This window comes from Schistocerca nitens, chromosome 4, assembly GCF_023898315.1.
Source record: "Schistocerca nitens isolate TAMUIC-IGC-003100 chromosome 4, iqSchNite1.1, whole genome shotgun sequence".
Taxonomy (NCBI): Eukaryota; Metazoa; Arthropoda; class Insecta; order Orthoptera; family Acrididae; genus Schistocerca; species Schistocerca nitens.
The window spans coordinates 793,767,686-793,782,517 of NC_064617.1; the positions used below are offsets into that span (position 1 = coordinate 793,767,686).

The 14,832-nt window shown below is 52.4% G+C and overlaps 32 non-coding genes across 32 annotated transcripts; 26 read left to right on the plus strand and 6 right to left on the minus strand.

The window, feature by feature from the left end:
• The first annotated feature begins 31 nt into the window (after positions 1–31).
• On the plus strand, positions 32–104 carry Trnam-cau (transfer RNA methionine (anticodon CAU)). Its single transcript has one exon. It is a non-coding gene; the product is annotated as a tRNA-Met (tRNA).
• Positions 105–412: 308 nt separating this feature from the next.
• Trnae-uuc (transfer RNA glutamic acid (anticodon UUC)) lies at positions 413–484 on the plus strand. Its single transcript has one exon. It is a non-coding gene; the product is annotated as a tRNA-Glu (tRNA).
• A 296-nt stretch (positions 485–780) lies between these two features.
• Positions 781–853, plus strand: Trnak-uuu (transfer RNA lysine (anticodon UUU)). The gene has a single exon. It is a non-coding gene; the product is annotated as a tRNA-Lys (tRNA).
• Positions 854–992: 139 nt separating this feature from the next.
• On the plus strand, positions 993–1,074 carry Trnas-aga (transfer RNA serine (anticodon AGA)). The gene has a single exon. It is a non-coding gene; the product is annotated as a tRNA-Ser (tRNA).
• Positions 1,075–1,349: 275 nt separating this feature from the next.
• Trnag-ucc (transfer RNA glycine (anticodon UCC)) lies at positions 1,350–1,421 on the minus strand. Its single transcript has one exon. It is a non-coding gene; the product is annotated as a tRNA-Gly (tRNA).
• Positions 1,422–2,400: 979 nt separating this feature from the next.
• On the plus strand, positions 2,401–2,473 carry Trnam-cau (transfer RNA methionine (anticodon CAU)). The gene has a single exon. It is a non-coding gene; the product is annotated as a tRNA-Met (tRNA).
• Positions 2,474–2,781: 308 nt separating this feature from the next.
• Positions 2,782–2,853, plus strand: Trnae-uuc (transfer RNA glutamic acid (anticodon UUC)). Its single transcript has one exon. It is a non-coding gene; the product is annotated as a tRNA-Glu (tRNA).
• Positions 2,854–3,149: 296 nt separating this feature from the next.
• Trnak-uuu (transfer RNA lysine (anticodon UUU)) lies at positions 3,150–3,222 on the plus strand. The gene has a single exon. It is a non-coding gene; the product is annotated as a tRNA-Lys (tRNA).
• A 139-nt stretch (positions 3,223–3,361) lies between these two features.
• Positions 3,362–3,443, plus strand: Trnas-aga (transfer RNA serine (anticodon AGA)). The gene has a single exon. It is a non-coding gene; the product is annotated as a tRNA-Ser (tRNA).
• Positions 3,444–3,718: 275 nt separating this feature from the next.
• Positions 3,719–3,790, minus strand: Trnag-ucc (transfer RNA glycine (anticodon UCC)). The gene has a single exon. It is a non-coding gene; the product is annotated as a tRNA-Gly (tRNA).
• A 979-nt stretch (positions 3,791–4,769) lies between these two features.
• Trnam-cau (transfer RNA methionine (anticodon CAU)) lies at positions 4,770–4,842 on the plus strand. Its single transcript has one exon. It is a non-coding gene; the product is annotated as a tRNA-Met (tRNA).
• Positions 4,843–5,150: 308 nt separating this feature from the next.
• Trnae-uuc (transfer RNA glutamic acid (anticodon UUC)) lies at positions 5,151–5,222 on the plus strand. Its single transcript has one exon. It is a non-coding gene; the product is annotated as a tRNA-Glu (tRNA).
• Positions 5,223–5,518: 296 nt separating this feature from the next.
• On the plus strand, positions 5,519–5,591 carry Trnak-uuu (transfer RNA lysine (anticodon UUU)). Its single transcript has one exon. It is a non-coding gene; the product is annotated as a tRNA-Lys (tRNA).
• Positions 5,592–5,730: 139 nt separating this feature from the next.
• Positions 5,731–5,812, plus strand: Trnas-aga (transfer RNA serine (anticodon AGA)). The gene has a single exon. It is a non-coding gene; the product is annotated as a tRNA-Ser (tRNA).
• A 275-nt stretch (positions 5,813–6,087) lies between these two features.
• On the minus strand, positions 6,088–6,159 carry Trnag-ucc (transfer RNA glycine (anticodon UCC)). The gene has a single exon. It is a non-coding gene; the product is annotated as a tRNA-Gly (tRNA).
• Positions 6,160–7,138: 979 nt separating this feature from the next.
• Positions 7,139–7,211, plus strand: Trnam-cau (transfer RNA methionine (anticodon CAU)). Its single transcript has one exon. It is a non-coding gene; the product is annotated as a tRNA-Met (tRNA).
• Positions 7,212–7,519: 308 nt separating this feature from the next.
• Positions 7,520–7,591, plus strand: Trnae-uuc (transfer RNA glutamic acid (anticodon UUC)). The gene has a single exon. It is a non-coding gene; the product is annotated as a tRNA-Glu (tRNA).
• A 296-nt stretch (positions 7,592–7,887) lies between these two features.
• Positions 7,888–7,960, plus strand: Trnak-uuu (transfer RNA lysine (anticodon UUU)). The gene has a single exon. It is a non-coding gene; the product is annotated as a tRNA-Lys (tRNA).
• Positions 7,961–8,099: 139 nt separating this feature from the next.
• Trnas-aga (transfer RNA serine (anticodon AGA)) lies at positions 8,100–8,181 on the plus strand. The gene has a single exon. It is a non-coding gene; the product is annotated as a tRNA-Ser (tRNA).
• A 275-nt stretch (positions 8,182–8,456) lies between these two features.
• On the minus strand, positions 8,457–8,528 carry Trnag-ucc (transfer RNA glycine (anticodon UCC)). Its single transcript has one exon. It is a non-coding gene; the product is annotated as a tRNA-Gly (tRNA).
• A 979-nt stretch (positions 8,529–9,507) lies between these two features.
• Trnam-cau (transfer RNA methionine (anticodon CAU)) lies at positions 9,508–9,580 on the plus strand. The gene has a single exon. It is a non-coding gene; the product is annotated as a tRNA-Met (tRNA).
• Positions 9,581–9,888: 308 nt separating this feature from the next.
• Trnae-uuc (transfer RNA glutamic acid (anticodon UUC)) lies at positions 9,889–9,960 on the plus strand. The gene has a single exon. It is a non-coding gene; the product is annotated as a tRNA-Glu (tRNA).
• A 296-nt stretch (positions 9,961–10,256) lies between these two features.
• Positions 10,257–10,329, plus strand: Trnak-uuu (transfer RNA lysine (anticodon UUU)). Its single transcript has one exon. It is a non-coding gene; the product is annotated as a tRNA-Lys (tRNA).
• A 139-nt stretch (positions 10,330–10,468) lies between these two features.
• On the plus strand, positions 10,469–10,550 carry Trnas-aga (transfer RNA serine (anticodon AGA)). Its single transcript has one exon. It is a non-coding gene; the product is annotated as a tRNA-Ser (tRNA).
• Positions 10,551–10,825: 275 nt separating this feature from the next.
• Positions 10,826–10,897, minus strand: Trnag-ucc (transfer RNA glycine (anticodon UCC)). The gene has a single exon. It is a non-coding gene; the product is annotated as a tRNA-Gly (tRNA).
• Positions 10,898–11,876: 979 nt separating this feature from the next.
• On the plus strand, positions 11,877–11,949 carry Trnam-cau (transfer RNA methionine (anticodon CAU)). The gene has a single exon. It is a non-coding gene; the product is annotated as a tRNA-Met (tRNA).
• Positions 11,950–12,257: 308 nt separating this feature from the next.
• On the plus strand, positions 12,258–12,329 carry Trnae-uuc (transfer RNA glutamic acid (anticodon UUC)). Its single transcript has one exon. It is a non-coding gene; the product is annotated as a tRNA-Glu (tRNA).
• A 296-nt stretch (positions 12,330–12,625) lies between these two features.
• Positions 12,626–12,698, plus strand: Trnak-uuu (transfer RNA lysine (anticodon UUU)). Its single transcript has one exon. It is a non-coding gene; the product is annotated as a tRNA-Lys (tRNA).
• A 139-nt stretch (positions 12,699–12,837) lies between these two features.
• On the plus strand, positions 12,838–12,919 carry Trnas-aga (transfer RNA serine (anticodon AGA)). Its single transcript has one exon. It is a non-coding gene; the product is annotated as a tRNA-Ser (tRNA).
• Positions 12,920–13,194: 275 nt separating this feature from the next.
• Positions 13,195–13,266, minus strand: Trnag-ucc (transfer RNA glycine (anticodon UCC)). The gene has a single exon. It is a non-coding gene; the product is annotated as a tRNA-Gly (tRNA).
• A 979-nt stretch (positions 13,267–14,245) lies between these two features.
• On the plus strand, positions 14,246–14,318 carry Trnam-cau (transfer RNA methionine (anticodon CAU)). Its single transcript has one exon. It is a non-coding gene; the product is annotated as a tRNA-Met (tRNA).
• A 308-nt stretch (positions 14,319–14,626) lies between these two features.
• Positions 14,627–14,698, plus strand: Trnae-uuc (transfer RNA glutamic acid (anticodon UUC)). Its single transcript has one exon. It is a non-coding gene; the product is annotated as a tRNA-Glu (tRNA).
• The last annotated feature ends 134 nt before the right edge of the window (positions 14,699–14,832 follow it).

Consider the following 14,832-nt stretch of genomic DNA (forward strand, 5'->3'; position numbering starts at 1 on the left):
ACCAAGTTTCCTGTAACGTTGCTTGCAACGTGCCTCGGTAGCGCAGTAGGTAGCGCGTAAGTCTCATAATCTTAAGGTCGTGAGTTCGATCCTCACCCGGGGCATTTAATTTGCTGTACATCATGGCTGAATTAACGGCGTTGCTGTTGCTAGGGAACGAACTTAATTGTCGTTCGTTATCCACAAGGAGGCTACACCTCAGCGTCAATATGTTTATTTCCAATTATGACAACGTACAACTTTGATCTTTCTCTTCCCTTGTTATGAGTAAAATAATGAATAGTCAATTTCGAGCTGTGCGCCATGCCAGTCTGTAGGCGCAAATATGCTCGCAAACAGAGAACACCACTGAGACCAGATTCAGCACGAAATACGAGAGGAGACGGAGAAGATCTCACGCTTATCGAGCAAATCCGGTGTGGTCTAGTGGCTAGGATACCTGGCTTTCACCCAGGAGGCCCGGGTTCGATTCCCGGTACCGGAACGGAAGTTTTTGCGCACACAACGCTCCATGTTTTGGCCTTCGAACTGTCGTTTGTCGCCCACCCTCCGGAGCTTCGGCCGAACGTAATCGGGGAAAACAGGCACATGATGCAATTACTGTCGGCACCGGAATAAAGGGAGAAGTGGCACTGGTCCGCTGTTGGGCTGCTACCAGCGTCAGTGGGAAGTCGGTGAAGTCGCCAGTTGCGGCAGAAGCCAGCTGTTACCGTAGTACGCCTACACACGCGTTCCAGTTATTCACATTGCTTGCAGCCGCTCCATCCGCAACAAGGGTGAGCCCGGATAGCTCAGTCGGTAGAGCATTAGGCTTTTAACCTAAGGGTCCAGGGTTCAAGTCCCTGTCCGGGCGAAGATTTTAACGTTTCCGCAATGGCTCGTCTCGTAGCGATGGTAGCCCTGCCGTAATCAGTGCACAGAGTTCGTTTCCTGTCAACATTCTGCGCAGACCGGTTGCATTTCTCACGATTCCAGGGAAACTTCAGTTACGAGCAGTCGTGGCCGAGTGGTTAAGGCGTCTGACTAGAAATCAGATTCCCTCTGGGAGCGTAGGTTCGAGTCCTACCGACTGCGTCGGTTTTTTTCTTTTTTTGTTTAAGAAGAACGAGCAGAAAATTTCGCAGTTTGCCTGTCGTTTTGGTACCTCTCCACACCTCGCCTCTCACAGCCGTTTATAGTGCCTGTCATTTTGATAAGGGCGAATTCCAAGCGTCAGCTTTCGCGTCAGCCGAGCAAAGTCGGGACAAGTCGGGACATACTACAGGATGGTCTGCGTGGAGCAACGACGAAAAAAACCTTCATGTAACAGCACGCGGCTCACATACTCATACGAAAAAACCAGCGCCACTTGCGGTGGCCGGGAATCGAACCCGGATCAACTGCTTGGAAGGCAACTATGCTCACCATTACACCACCACCGCACAGCCGCTGCTCGCAACGCCCCGCTGTGTCGGCTTCCCGCCCGCTAGCAGCGGCCCACGGTGATAGTAGCTGCAGGCGCTTTTCGAGGTAGGAGGGTGCATCCACACGCATTCGGGTAGCGCCTCCACGCACGCTGCGTCTTTGGGCAAGACTAGTCGCCGCGGCCGCAAGGTTACTCACACGATAGTGATGAGCATTCGTTTTAAGGCAATGTAGTGGAGGACTCCACGTGTGTAGCACTTTTTTCGGTTGTATCCGACGTCGCTGGGTGGCAATCCCACTTTCCCATGCAGAAAAGTGCTCGGGAAGCACGGGCAGCTTGTCGAGCATCGGTGGTTCAATGGCATGTGCCTCAGTAGTGCAGTAGGCAGCGCGTAAGTCTCATAATCGTAAGGCTTGCCGGCACGATAGCTCAGCGTGTTCGGTCTGAGAGTTATCTGCCCTCTGTAATAAAAGACCGAGTCAACGATGAACTTGAACGGGCGTCATCGGACGTCCGCCCCCAACAAATGCAACGAAAGAAATGAGAACAAAAAAAAAAAAAATTGGTGAATGCTCGCTTAGCATGCGGACGGCCCGGGTTCGATTCCCGGCCGATGCATCGTTCTGCTGTTCTCGCTATAATGCTGCCGCGCCGATTCCTCGCCTGAGCTGCGTCAGCCTCAGGAATGTATAGCAGGATTCGCTGTGAGAAGAACCATACACGCAGCACGCAGTAGACCGTACTTGGACGGTCGCGTGCTATTTCTGAACTCTAACGTCGGCCTGGCCCAACAGGCCGCTGTGTTCAGGTGCCGCAAGGGCGATGTACTGTAACCTCGGGCAGTGCTGCGTTCCGTTGAAAAAGCTGCGGCAGCAGTTTAATCTAGCAAGTAGGGAAAGCACGTGTAGCAACACAACAGATTCTTGAGAAAGCGCAAACTGTCTATCTCTAATATGCGAGACTTACCAAGTTTCCTGTAACGTTGCTTGCAACGTGCCTCGGTAGCGCAGTAGGTAGCGCGTAAGTCTCATAATCTTAAGGTCGTGAGTTCGATCCTCACCCGGGGCATTTAATTTGCTGTACATCATGGCTGAATTAACGGCGTTGCTGTTGCTAGGGAACGAACTTAATTGTCGTTCGTTATCCACAAGGAGGCTACACCTCAGCGTCAATATGTTTATTTCCAATTATGACAACGTACAACTTTGATCTTTCTCTTCCCTTGTTATGAGTAAAATAATGAATAGTCAATTTCGAGCTGTGCGCCATGCCAGTCTGTAGGCGCAAATATGCTCGCAAACAGAGAACACCACTGAGACCAGATTCAGCACGAAATACGAGAGGAGACGGAGAAGATCTCACGCTTATCGAGCAAATCCGGTGTGGTCTAGTGGCTAGGATACCTGGCTTTCACCCAGGAGGCCCGGGTTCGATTCCCGGTACCGGAACGGAAGTTTTTGCGCACACAACGCTCCATGTTTTGGCCTTCGAACTGTCGTTTGTCGCCCACCCTCCGGAGCTTCGGCCGAACGTAATCGGGGAAAACAGGCACATGATGCAATTACTGTCGGCACCGGAATAAAGGGAGAAGTGGCACTGGTCCGCTGTTGGGCTGCTACCAGCGTCAGTGGGAAGTCGGTGAAGTCGCCAGTTGCGGCAGAAGCCAGCTGTTACCGTAGTACGCCTACACACGCGTTCCAGTTATTCACATTGCTTGCAGCCGCTCCATCCGCAACAAGGGTGAGCCCGGATAGCTCAGTCGGTAGAGCATTAGGCTTTTAACCTAAGGGTCCAGGGTTCAAGTCCCTGTCCGGGCGAAGATTTTAACGTTTCCGCAATGGCTCGTCTCGTAGCGATGGTAGCCCTGCCGTAATCAGTGCACAGAGTTCGTTTCCTGTCAACATTCTGCGCAGACCGGTTGCATTTCTCACGATTCCAGGGAAACTTCAGTTACGAGCAGTCGTGGCCGAGTGGTTAAGGCGTCTGACTAGAAATCAGATTCCCTCTGGGAGCGTAGGTTCGAGTCCTACCGACTGCGTCGGTTTTTTTCTTTTTTTGTTTAAGAAGAACGAGCAGAAAATTTCGCAGTTTGCCTGTCGTTTTGGTACCTCTCCACACCTCGCCTCTCACAGCCGTTTATAGTGCCTGTCATTTTGATAAGGGCGAATTCCAAGCGTCAGCTTTCGCGTCAGCCGAGCAAAGTCGGGACAAGTCGGGACATACTACAGGATGGTCTGCGTGGAGCAACGACGAAAAAAACCTTCATGTAACAGCACGCGGCTCACATACTCATACGAAAAAACCAGCGCCACTTGCGGTGGCCGGGAATCGAACCCGGATCAACTGCTTGGAAGGCAACTATGCTCACCATTACACCACCACCGCACAGCCGCTGCTCGCAACGCCCCGCTGTGTCGGCTTCCCGCCCGCTAGCAGCGGCCCACGGTGATAGTAGCTGCAGGCGCTTTTCGAGGTAGGAGGGTGCATCCACACGCATTCGGGTAGCGCCTCCACGCACGCTGCGTCTTTGGGCAAGACTAGTCGCCGCGGCCGCAAGGTTACTCACACGATAGTGATGAGCATTCGTTTTAAGGCAATGTAGTGGAGGACTCCACGTGTGTAGCACTTTTTTCGGTTGTATCCGACGTCGCTGGGTGGCAATCCCACTTTCCCATGCAGAAAAGTGCTCGGGAAGCACGGGCAGCTTGTCGAGCATCGGTGGTTCAATGGCATGTGCCTCAGTAGTGCAGTAGGCAGCGCGTAAGTCTCATAATCGTAAGGCTTGCCGGCACGATAGCTCAGCGTGTTCGGTCTGAGAGTTATCTGCCCTCTGTAATAAAAGACCGAGTCAACGATGAACTTGAACGGGCGTCATCGGACGTCCGCCCCCAACAAATGCAACGAAAGAAATGAGAACAAAAAAAAAAAAAATTGGTGAATGCTCGCTTAGCATGCGGACGGCCCGGGTTCGATTCCCGGCCGATGCATCGTTCTGCTGTTCTCGCTATAATGCTGCCGCGCCGATTCCTCGCCTGAGCTGCGTCAGCCTCAGGAATGTATAGCAGGATTCGCTGTGAGAAGAACCATACACGCAGCACGCAGTAGACCGTACTTGGACGGTCGCGTGCTATTTCTGAACTCTAACGTCGGCCTGGCCCAACAGGCCGCTGTGTTCAGGTGCCGCAAGGGCGATGTACTGTAACCTCGGGCAGTGCTGCGTTCCGTTGAAAAAGCTGCGGCAGCAGTTTAATCTAGCAAGTAGGGAAAGCACGTGTAGCAACACAACAGATTCTTGAGAAAGCGCAAACTGTCTATCTCTAATATGCGAGACTTACCAAGTTTCCTGTAACGTTGCTTGCAACGTGCCTCGGTAGCGCAGTAGGTAGCGCGTAAGTCTCATAATCTTAAGGTCGTGAGTTCGATCCTCACCCGGGGCATTTAATTTGCTGTACATCATGGCTGAATTAACGGCGTTGCTGTTGCTAGGGAACGAACTTAATTGTCGTTCGTTATCCACAAGGAGGCTACACCTCAGCGTCAATATGTTTATTTCCAATTATGACAACGTACAACTTTGATCTTTCTCTTCCCTTGTTATGAGTAAAATAATGAATAGTCAATTTCGAGCTGTGCGCCATGCCAGTCTGTAGGCGCAAATATGCTCGCAAACAGAGAACACCACTGAGACCAGATTCAGCACGAAATACGAGAGGAGACGGAGAAGATCTCACGCTTATCGAGCAAATCCGGTGTGGTCTAGTGGCTAGGATACCTGGCTTTCACCCAGGAGGCCCGGGTTCGATTCCCGGTACCGGAACGGAAGTTTTTGCGCACACAACGCTCCATGTTTTGGCCTTCGAACTGTCGTTTGTCGCCCACCCTCCGGAGCTTCGGCCGAACGTAATCGGGGAAAACAGGCACATGATGCAATTACTGTCGGCACCGGAATAAAGGGAGAAGTGGCACTGGTCCGCTGTTGGGCTGCTACCAGCGTCAGTGGGAAGTCGGTGAAGTCGCCAGTTGCGGCAGAAGCCAGCTGTTACCGTAGTACGCCTACACACGCGTTCCAGTTATTCACATTGCTTGCAGCCGCTCCATCCGCAACAAGGGTGAGCCCGGATAGCTCAGTCGGTAGAGCATTAGGCTTTTAACCTAAGGGTCCAGGGTTCAAGTCCCTGTCCGGGCGAAGATTTTAACGTTTCCGCAATGGCTCGTCTCGTAGCGATGGTAGCCCTGCCGTAATCAGTGCACAGAGTTCGTTTCCTGTCAACATTCTGCGCAGACCGGTTGCATTTCTCACGATTCCAGGGAAACTTCAGTTACGAGCAGTCGTGGCCGAGTGGTTAAGGCGTCTGACTAGAAATCAGATTCCCTCTGGGAGCGTAGATTCGAGTCCTACCGACTGCGTCGGTTTTTTTCTTTTTTTGTTTAAGAAGAACGAGCAGAAAATTTCGCAGTTTGCCTGTCGTTTTGGTACCTCTCCACACCTCGCCTCTCACAGCCGTTTATAGTGCCTGTCATTTTGATAAGGGCGAATTCCAAGCGTCAGCTTTCGCGTCAGCCGAGCAAAGTCGGGACAAGTCGGGACATACTACAGGATGGTCTGCGTGGAGCAACGACGAAAAAAACCTTCATGTAACAGCACGCGGCTCACATACTCATACGAAAAAACCAGCGCCACTTGCGGTGGCCGGGAATCGAACCCGGATCAACTGCTTGGAAGGCAACTATGCTCACCATTACACCACCACCGCACAGCCGCTGCTCGCAACGCCCCGCTGTGTCGGCTTCCCGCCCGCTAGCAGCGGCCCACGGTGATAGTAGCTGCAGGCGCTTTTCGAGGTAGGAGGGTGCATCCACACGCATTCGGGTAGCGCCTCCACGCACGCTGCGTCTTTGGGCAAGACTAGTCGCCGCGGCCGCAAGGTTACTCACACGATAGTGATGAGCATTCGTTTTAAGGCAATGTAGTGGAGGACTCCACGTGTGTAGCACTTTTTTCGGTTGTATCCGACGTCGCTGGGTGGCAATCCCACTTTCCCATGCAGAAAAGTGCTCGGGAAGCACGGGCAGCTTGTCGAGCATCGGTGGTTCAATGGCATGTGCCTCAGTAGTGCAGTAGGCAGCGCGTAAGTCTCATAATCGTAAGGCTTGCCGGCACGATAGCTCAGCGTGTTCGGTCTGAGAGTTATCTGCCCTCTGTAATAAAAGACCGAGTCAACGATGAACTTGAACGGGCGTCATCGGACGTCCGCCCCCAACAAATGCAACGAAAGAAATGAGAACAAAAAAAAAAAAAATTGGTGAATGCTCGCTTAGCATGCGGACGGCCCGGGTTCGATTCCCGGCCGATGCATCGTTCTGCTGTTCTCGCTATAATGCTGCCGCGCCGATTCCTCGCCTGAGCTGCGTCAGCCTCAGGAATGTATAGCAGGATTCGCTGTGAGAAGAACCATACACGCAGCACGCAGTAGACCGTACTTGGACGGTCGCGTGCTATTTCTGAACTCTAACGTCGGCCTGGCCCAACAGGCCGCTGTGTTCAGGTGCCGCAAGGGCGATGTACTGTAACCTCGGGCAGTGCTGCGTTCCGTTGAAAAAGCTGCGGCAGCAGTTTAATCTAGCAAGTAGGGAAAGCACGTGTAGCAACACAACAGATTCTTGAGAAAGCGCAAACTGTCTATCTCTAATATGCGAGACTTACCAAGTTTCCTGTAACGTTGCTTGCAACGTGCCTCGGTAGCGCAGTAGGTAGCGCGTAAGTCTCATAATCTTAAGGTCGTGAGTTCGATCCTCACCCGGGGCATTTAATTTGCTGTACATCATGGCTGAATTAACGGCGTTGCTGTTGCTAGGGAACGAACTTAATTGTCGTTCGTTATCCACAAGGAGGCTACACCTCAGCGTCAATATGTTTATTTCCAATTATGACAACGTACAACTTTGATCTTTCTCTTCCCTTGTTATGAGTAAAATAATGAATAGTCAATTTCGAGCTGTGCGCCATGCCAGTCTGTAGGCGCAAATATGCTCGCAAACAGAGAACACCACTGAGACCAGATTCAGCACGAAATACGAGAGGAGACGGAGAAGATCTCACGCTTATCGAGCAAATCCGGTGTGGTCTAGTGGCTAGGATACCTGGCTTTCACCCAGGAGGCCCGGGTTCGATTCCCGGTACCGGAACGGAAGTTTTTGCGCACACAACGCTCCATGTTTTGGCCTTCGAACTGTCGTTTGTCGCCCACCCTCCGGAGCTTCGGCCGAACGTAATCGGGGAAAACAGGCACATGATGCAATTACTGTCGGCACCGGAATAAAGGGAGAAGTGGCACTGGTCCGCTGTTGGGCTGCTACCAGCGTCAGTGGGAAGTCGGTGAAGTCGCCAGTTGCGGCAGAAGCCAGCTGTTACCGTAGTACGCCTACACACGCGTTCCAGTTATTCACATTGCTTGCAGCCGCTCCATCCGCAACAAGGGTGAGCCCGGATAGCTCAGTCGGTAGAGCATTAGGCTTTTAACCTAAGGGTCCAGGGTTCAAGTCCCTGTCCGGGCGAAGATTTTAACGTTTCCGCAATGGCTCGTCTCGTAGCGATGGTAGCCCTGCCGTAATCAGTGCACAGAGTTCGTTTCCTGTCAACATTCTGCGCAGACCGGTTGCATTTCTCACGATTCCAGGGAAACTTCAGTTACGAGCAGTCGTGGCCGAGTGGTTAAGGCGTCTGACTAGAAATCAGATTCCCTCTGGGAGCGTAGGTTCGAGTCCTACCGACTGCGTCGGTTTTTTTCTTTTTTTGTTTAAGAAGAACGAGCAGAAAATTTCGCAGTTTGCCTGTCGTTTTGGTACCTCTCCACACCTCGCCTCTCACAGCCGTTTATAGTGCCTGTCATTTTGATAAGGGCGAATTCCAAGCGTCAGCTTTCGCGTCAGCCGAGCAAAGTCGGGACAAGTCGGGACATACTACAGGATGGTCTGCGTGGAGCAACGACGAAAAAAACCTTCATGTAACAGCACGCGGCTCACATACTCATACGAAAAAACCAGCGCCACTTGCGGTGGCCGGGAATCGAACCCGGATCAACTGCTTGGAAGGCAACTATGCTCACCATTACACCACCACCGCACAGCCGCTGCTCGCAACGCCCCGCTGTGTCGGCTTCCCGCCCGCTAGCAGCGGCCCACGGTGATAGTAGCTGCAGGCGCTTTTCGAGGTAGGAGGGTGCATCCACACGCATTCGGGTAGCGCCTCCACGCACGCTGCGTCTTTGGGCAAGACTAGTCGCCGCGGCCGCAAGGTTACTCACACGATAGTGATGAGCATTCGTTTTAAGGCAATGTAGTGGAGGACTCCACGTGTGTAGCACTTTTTTCGGTTGTATCCGACGTCGCTGGGTGGCAATCCCACTTTCCCATGCAGAAAAGTGCTCGGGAAGCACGGGCAGCTTGTCGAGCATCGGTGGTTCAATGGCATGTGCCTCAGTAGTGCAGTAGGCAGCGCGTAAGTCTCATAATCGTAAGGCTTGCCGGCACGATAGCTCAGCGTGTTCGGTCTGAGAGTTATCTGCCCTCTGTAATAAAAGACCGAGTCAACGATGAACTTGAACGGGCGTCATCGGACGTCCGCCCCCAACAAATGCAACGAAAGAAATGAGAACAAAAAAAAAAAAAATTGGTGAATGCTCGCTTAGCATGCGGACGGCCCGGGTTCGATTCCCGGCCGATGCATCGTTCTGCTGTTCTCGCTATAATGCTGCCGCGCCGATTCCTCGCCTGAGCTGCGTCAGCCTCAGGAATGTATAGCAGGATTCGCTGTGAGAAGAACCATACACGCAGCACGCAGTAGACCGTACTTGGACGGTCGCGTGCTATTTCTGAACTCTAACGTCGGCCTGGCCCAACAGGCCGCTGTGTTCAGGTGCCGCAAGGGCGATGTACTGTAACCTCGGGCAGTGCTGCGTTCCGTTGAAAAAGCTGCGGCAGCAGTTTAATCTAGCAAGTAGGGAAAGCACGTGTAGCAACACAACAGATTCTTGAGAAAGCGCAAACTGTCTATCTCTAATATGCGAGACTTACCAAGTTTCCTGTAACGTTGCTTGCAACGTGCCTCGGTAGCGCAGTAGGTAGCGCGTAAGTCTCATAATCTTAAGGTCGTGAGTTCGATCCTCACCCGGGGCATTTAATTTGCTGTACATCATGGCTGAATTAACGGCGTTGCTGTTGCTAGGGAACGAACTTAATTGTCGTTCGTTATCCACAAGGAGGCTACACCTCAGCGTCAATATGTTTATTTCCAATTATGACAACGTACAACTTTGATCTTTCTCTTCCCTTGTTATGAGTAAAATAATGAATAGTCAATTTCGAGCTGTGCGCCATGCCAGTCTGTAGGCGCAAATATGCTCGCAAACAGAGAACACCACTGAGACCAGATTCAGCACGAAATACGAGAGGAGACGGAGAAGATCTCACGCTTATCGAGCAAATCCGGTGTGGTCTAGTGGCTAGGATACCTGGCTTTCACCCAGGAGGCCCGGGTTCGATTCCCGGTACCGGAACGGAAGTTTTTGCGCACACAACGCTCCATGTTTTGGCCTTCGAACTGTCGTTTGTCGCCCACCCTCCGGAGCTTCGGCCGAACGTAATCGGGGAAAACAGGCACATGATGCAATTACTGTCGGCACCGGAATAAAGGGAGAAGTGGCACTGGTCCGCTGTTGGGCTGCTACCAGCGTCAGTGGGAAGTCGGTGAAGTCGCCAGTTGCGGCAGAAGCCAGCTGTTACCGTAGTACGCCTACACACGCGTTCCAGTTATTCACATTGCTTGCAGCCGCTCCATCCGCAACAAGGGTGAGCCCGGATAGCTCAGTCGGTAGAGCATTAGGCTTTTAACCTAAGGGTCCAGGGTTCAAGTCCCTGTCCGGGCGAAGATTTTAACGTTTCCGCAATGGCTCGTCTCGTAGCGATGGTAGCCCTGCCGTAATCAGTGCACAGAGTTCGTTTCCTGTCAACATTCTGCGCAGACCGGTTGCATTTCTCACGATTCCAGGGAAACTTCAGTTACGAGCAGTCGTGGCCGAGTGGTTAAGGCGTCTGACTAGAAATCAGATTCCCTCTGGGAGCGTAGGTTCGAGTCCTACCGACTGCGTCGGTTTTTTTCTTTTTTTGTTTAAGAAGAACGAGCAGAAAATTTCGCAGTTTGCCTGTCGTTTTGGTACCTCTCCACACCTCGCCTCTCACAGCCGTTTATAGTGCCTGTCATTTTGATAAGGGCGAATTCCAAGCGTCAGCTTTCGCGTCAGCCGAGCAAAGTCGGGACAAGTCGGGACATACTACAGGATGGTCTGCGTGGAGCAACGACGAAAAAAACCTTCATGTAACAGCACGCGGCTCACATACTCATACGAAAAAACCAGCGCCACTTGCGGTGGCCGGGAATCGAACCCGGATCAACTGCTTGGAAGGCAACTATGCTCACCATTACACCACCACCGCACAGCCGCTGCTCGCAACGCCCCGCTGTGTCGGCTTCCCGCCCGCTAGCAGCGGCCCACGGTGATAGTAGCTGCAGGCGCTTTTCGAGGTAGGAGGGTGCATCCACACGCATTCGGGTAGCGCCTCCACGCACGCTGCGTCTTTGGGCAAGACTAGTCGCCGCGGCCGCAAGGTTACTCACACGATAGTGATGAGCATTCGTTTTAAGGCAATGTAGTGGAGGACTCCACGTGTGTAGCACTTTTTTCGGTTGTATCCGACGTCGCTGGGTGGCAATCCCACTTTCCCATGCAGAAAAGTGCTCGGGAAGCACGGGCAGCTTGTCGAGCATCGGTGGTTCAATGGCATGTGCCTCAGTAGTGCAGTAGGCAGCGCGTAAGTCTCATAATCGTAAGGCTTGCCGGCACGATAGCTCAGCGTGTTCGGTCTGAGAGTTATCTGCCCTCTGTAATAAAAGACCGAGTCAACGATGAACTTGAACGGGCGTCATCGGACGTCCGCCCCCAACAAATGCAACGAAAGAAATGAGAACAAAAAAAAAAAAAATTGGTGAATGCTCGCTTAGCATGCGGACGGCCCGGGTTCGATTCCCGGCCGATGCATCGTTCTGCTGTTCTCGCTATAATGCTGCCGCGCCGATTCCTCGCCTGAGCTGCGTCAGCCTCAGGAATGTATAGCAGGATTCGCTGTGAGAAGAACCATACACGCAGCACGCAGTAGACCGTACTTGGACGGTCGCGTGCTATTTCTGAACTCTAACGTCGGCCTGGCCCAACAGGCCGCTGTGTTCAGGTGCCGCAAGGGCGATGTACTGTAACCTCGGGCAGTGCTGCGTTCCGTTGAAAAAGCTGCGGCAGCAGTTTAATCTAGCAAGTAGGGAAAGCACGTGTAGCAACACAACAGATTCTTGAGAAAGCGCAAACTGTCTATCTCTAATATGCGAGACTTACCAAGTTTCCTGTAACGTTGCTTGCAACGTGCCTCGGTAGCGCAGTAGGTAGCGCGTAAGTCTCATAATCTTAAGGTCGTGAGTTCGATCCTCACCCGGGGCATTTAATTTGCTGTACATCATGGCTGAATTAACGGCGTTGCTGTTGCTAGGGAACGAACTTAATTGTCGTTCGTTATCCACAAGGAGGCTACACCTCAGCGTCAATATGTTTATTTCCAATTATGACAACGTACAACTTTGATCTTTCTCTTCCCTTGTTATGAGTAAAATAATGAATAGTCAATTTCGAGCTGTGCGCCATGCCAGTCTGTAGGCGCAAATATGCTCGCAAACAGAGAACACCACTGAGACCAGATTCAGCACGAAATACGAGAGGAGACGGAGAAGATCTCACGCTTATCGAGCAAATCCGGTGTGGTCTAGTGGCTAGGATACCTGGCTTTCACCCAGGAGGCCCGGGTTCGATTCCCGGTACCGGAACGGAAGTTTTTGCGCACACAACGCTCCATGTTTTGGCCTTCGAACTGTCGTTTGTCGCCCACCCTCCGGAGCTTCGGCCGAACGTAATCGGGGAAAACAGGCACATGATGCAATTACTGTCGGCACCGGAATAAAGGGAGAAGTGGCACTGGTCCGCTGTTGGGCTGCTACCAGCGTCAGTGGGAAGTCGGTGAAGTCGCCAGTTGCGGCAGAAGCCAGCTGTTACCGTAGTACGCCTACACACGCGTTCCAGTTATTCACATTGCTTGCAGCCGCTCCATCCGCAACAAGGGTGAGCCCGGATAGCTCAGTCGGTAGAGCATTAGGCTTTTAACCTAAGGGTCCAGGGTTCAAGTCCCTGTCCGGGCGAAGATTTTAACGTTTCCGCAATGGCTCGTCTCGTAGCGATGGTAGCCCTGCCGTAATCAGTGCACAGAGTTCGTTTCCTGTCAACATTCTGCGCAGACCGGTTGCATTTCTCACGATTCCAGGGAAACTTCAGTTACGAGCAGTCGTGGCCGAGTGGTTAAGGCGTCTGACTAGAAATCAGATTCCCTCTGGGAGCGTAGGTTCGAGTCCTACCGACTGCGTCGGTTTTTTTCTTTTTTTGTTTAAGAAGAACGAGCAGAAAATTTCGCAGTTTGCCTGTCGTTTTGGTACCTCTCCACACCTCGCCTCTCACAGCCGTTTATAGTGCCTGTCATTTTGATAAGGGCGAATTCCAAGCGTCAGCTTTCGCGTCAGCCGAGCAAAGTCGGGACAAGTCGGGACATACTACAGGATGGTCTGCGTGGAGCAACGACGAAAAAAACCTTCATGTAACAGCACGCGGCTCACATACTCATACGAAAAAACCAGCGCCACTTGCGGTGGCCGGGAATCGAACCCGGATCAACTGCTTGGAAGGCAACTATGCTCACCATTACACCACCACCGCACAGCCGCTGCTCGCAACGCCCCGCTGTGTCGGCTTCCCGCCCGCTAGCAGCGGCCCACGGTGATAGTAGCTGCAGGCGCTTTTCGAGGTAGGAGGGTGCATCCACACGCATTCGGGTAGCGCCTCCACGCACGCTGCGTCTTTGGGCAAGACTAGTCGCCGCGGCCGCAAGGTTACTCACACGATAGTGATGAGCATTCGTTTTAAGGCAATGTAGTGGAGGACTCCACGTGTGTAGCACTTTTTTCGGTTGTATCCGACGTCGCTGGGTGGCAATCCCACTTTCCCATGCAGAAAAGTGCTCGGGAAGCACGGGCAGCTTGTCGAGCATCGGTGGTTCAATGGCATGTGCCTCAGTAGTGCAGTAGGCAGCGCGTAAGTCTCATAATCGTAAGGCTTGCCGGCACGATAGCTCAGCGTGTTCGGTCTGAGAGTTATCTGCCCTCTGTAATAAAAGACCGAGTCAACGATGAACTTGAACGGGCGTCATCGGACGTCCGCCCCCAACAAATGCAACGAAAGAAATGAGAACAAAAAAAAAAAAAATTGGTGAATGCTCGCTTAGCATGCGGACGGCCCGGGTTCGATTCCCGGCCGATGCATCGTTCTGCTGTTCTCGCTATAATGCTGCCGCGCCGATTCCTCGCCTGAGCTGCGTCAGCCTCAGGAATGTATAGCAGGATTCGCTGTGAGAAGAACCATACACGCAGCACGCAGTAGACCGTACTTGGACGGTCGCGTGCTATTTCTGAACTCTAACGTCGGCCTGGCCCAACAGGCCGCTGTGTTCAGGTGCCGCAAGGGCGATGTACTGTAACCTCGGGCAGTGCTGCGTTCCGTTGAAAAAGCTGCGGCAGCAGTTTAATCTAGCAAGTAGGGAAAGCACGTGTAGCAACACAACAGATTCTTGAGAAAGCGCAAACTGTCTATCTCTAATATGCGAGACTTACCAAGTTTCCTGTAACGTTGCTTGCAACGTGCCTCGGTAGCGCAGTAGGTAGCGCGTAAGTCTCATAATCTTAAGGTCGTGAGTTCGATCCTCACCCGGGGCATTTAATTTGCTGTACATCATGGCTGAATTAACGGCGTTGCTGTTGCTAGGGAACGAACTTAATTGTCGTTCGTTATCCACAAGGAGGCTACACCTCAGCGTCAATATGTTTATTTCCAATTATGACAACGTACAACTTTGATCTTTCTCTTCCCTTGTTATGAGTAAAATAATGAATAGTCAATTTCGAGCTGTGCGCCATGCCAGTCTGTAGGCGCAAATATGCTCGCAAACAGAGAACACCACTGAGACCAGATTCAGCACGAAATACGAGAGGAGACGGAGAAGATCTCACGCTTATCGAGCAAATCCGGTGTGGTCTAGTGGCTAGGATACCTGGCTTTCACCCAGGAGGCCCGGGTTCGATTCCCGGTACCGGAACGGAAGTTTTTGCGCACACAACGCTCCATGTTTTGGCCTTCGAACTGTCGTTTGTCGCCCACCCTCCGGAGCTTCGGCCGAACGTAATCGGGGAAAACAGGCACATGATGCAATTACTGTCGGCACCGGAATAA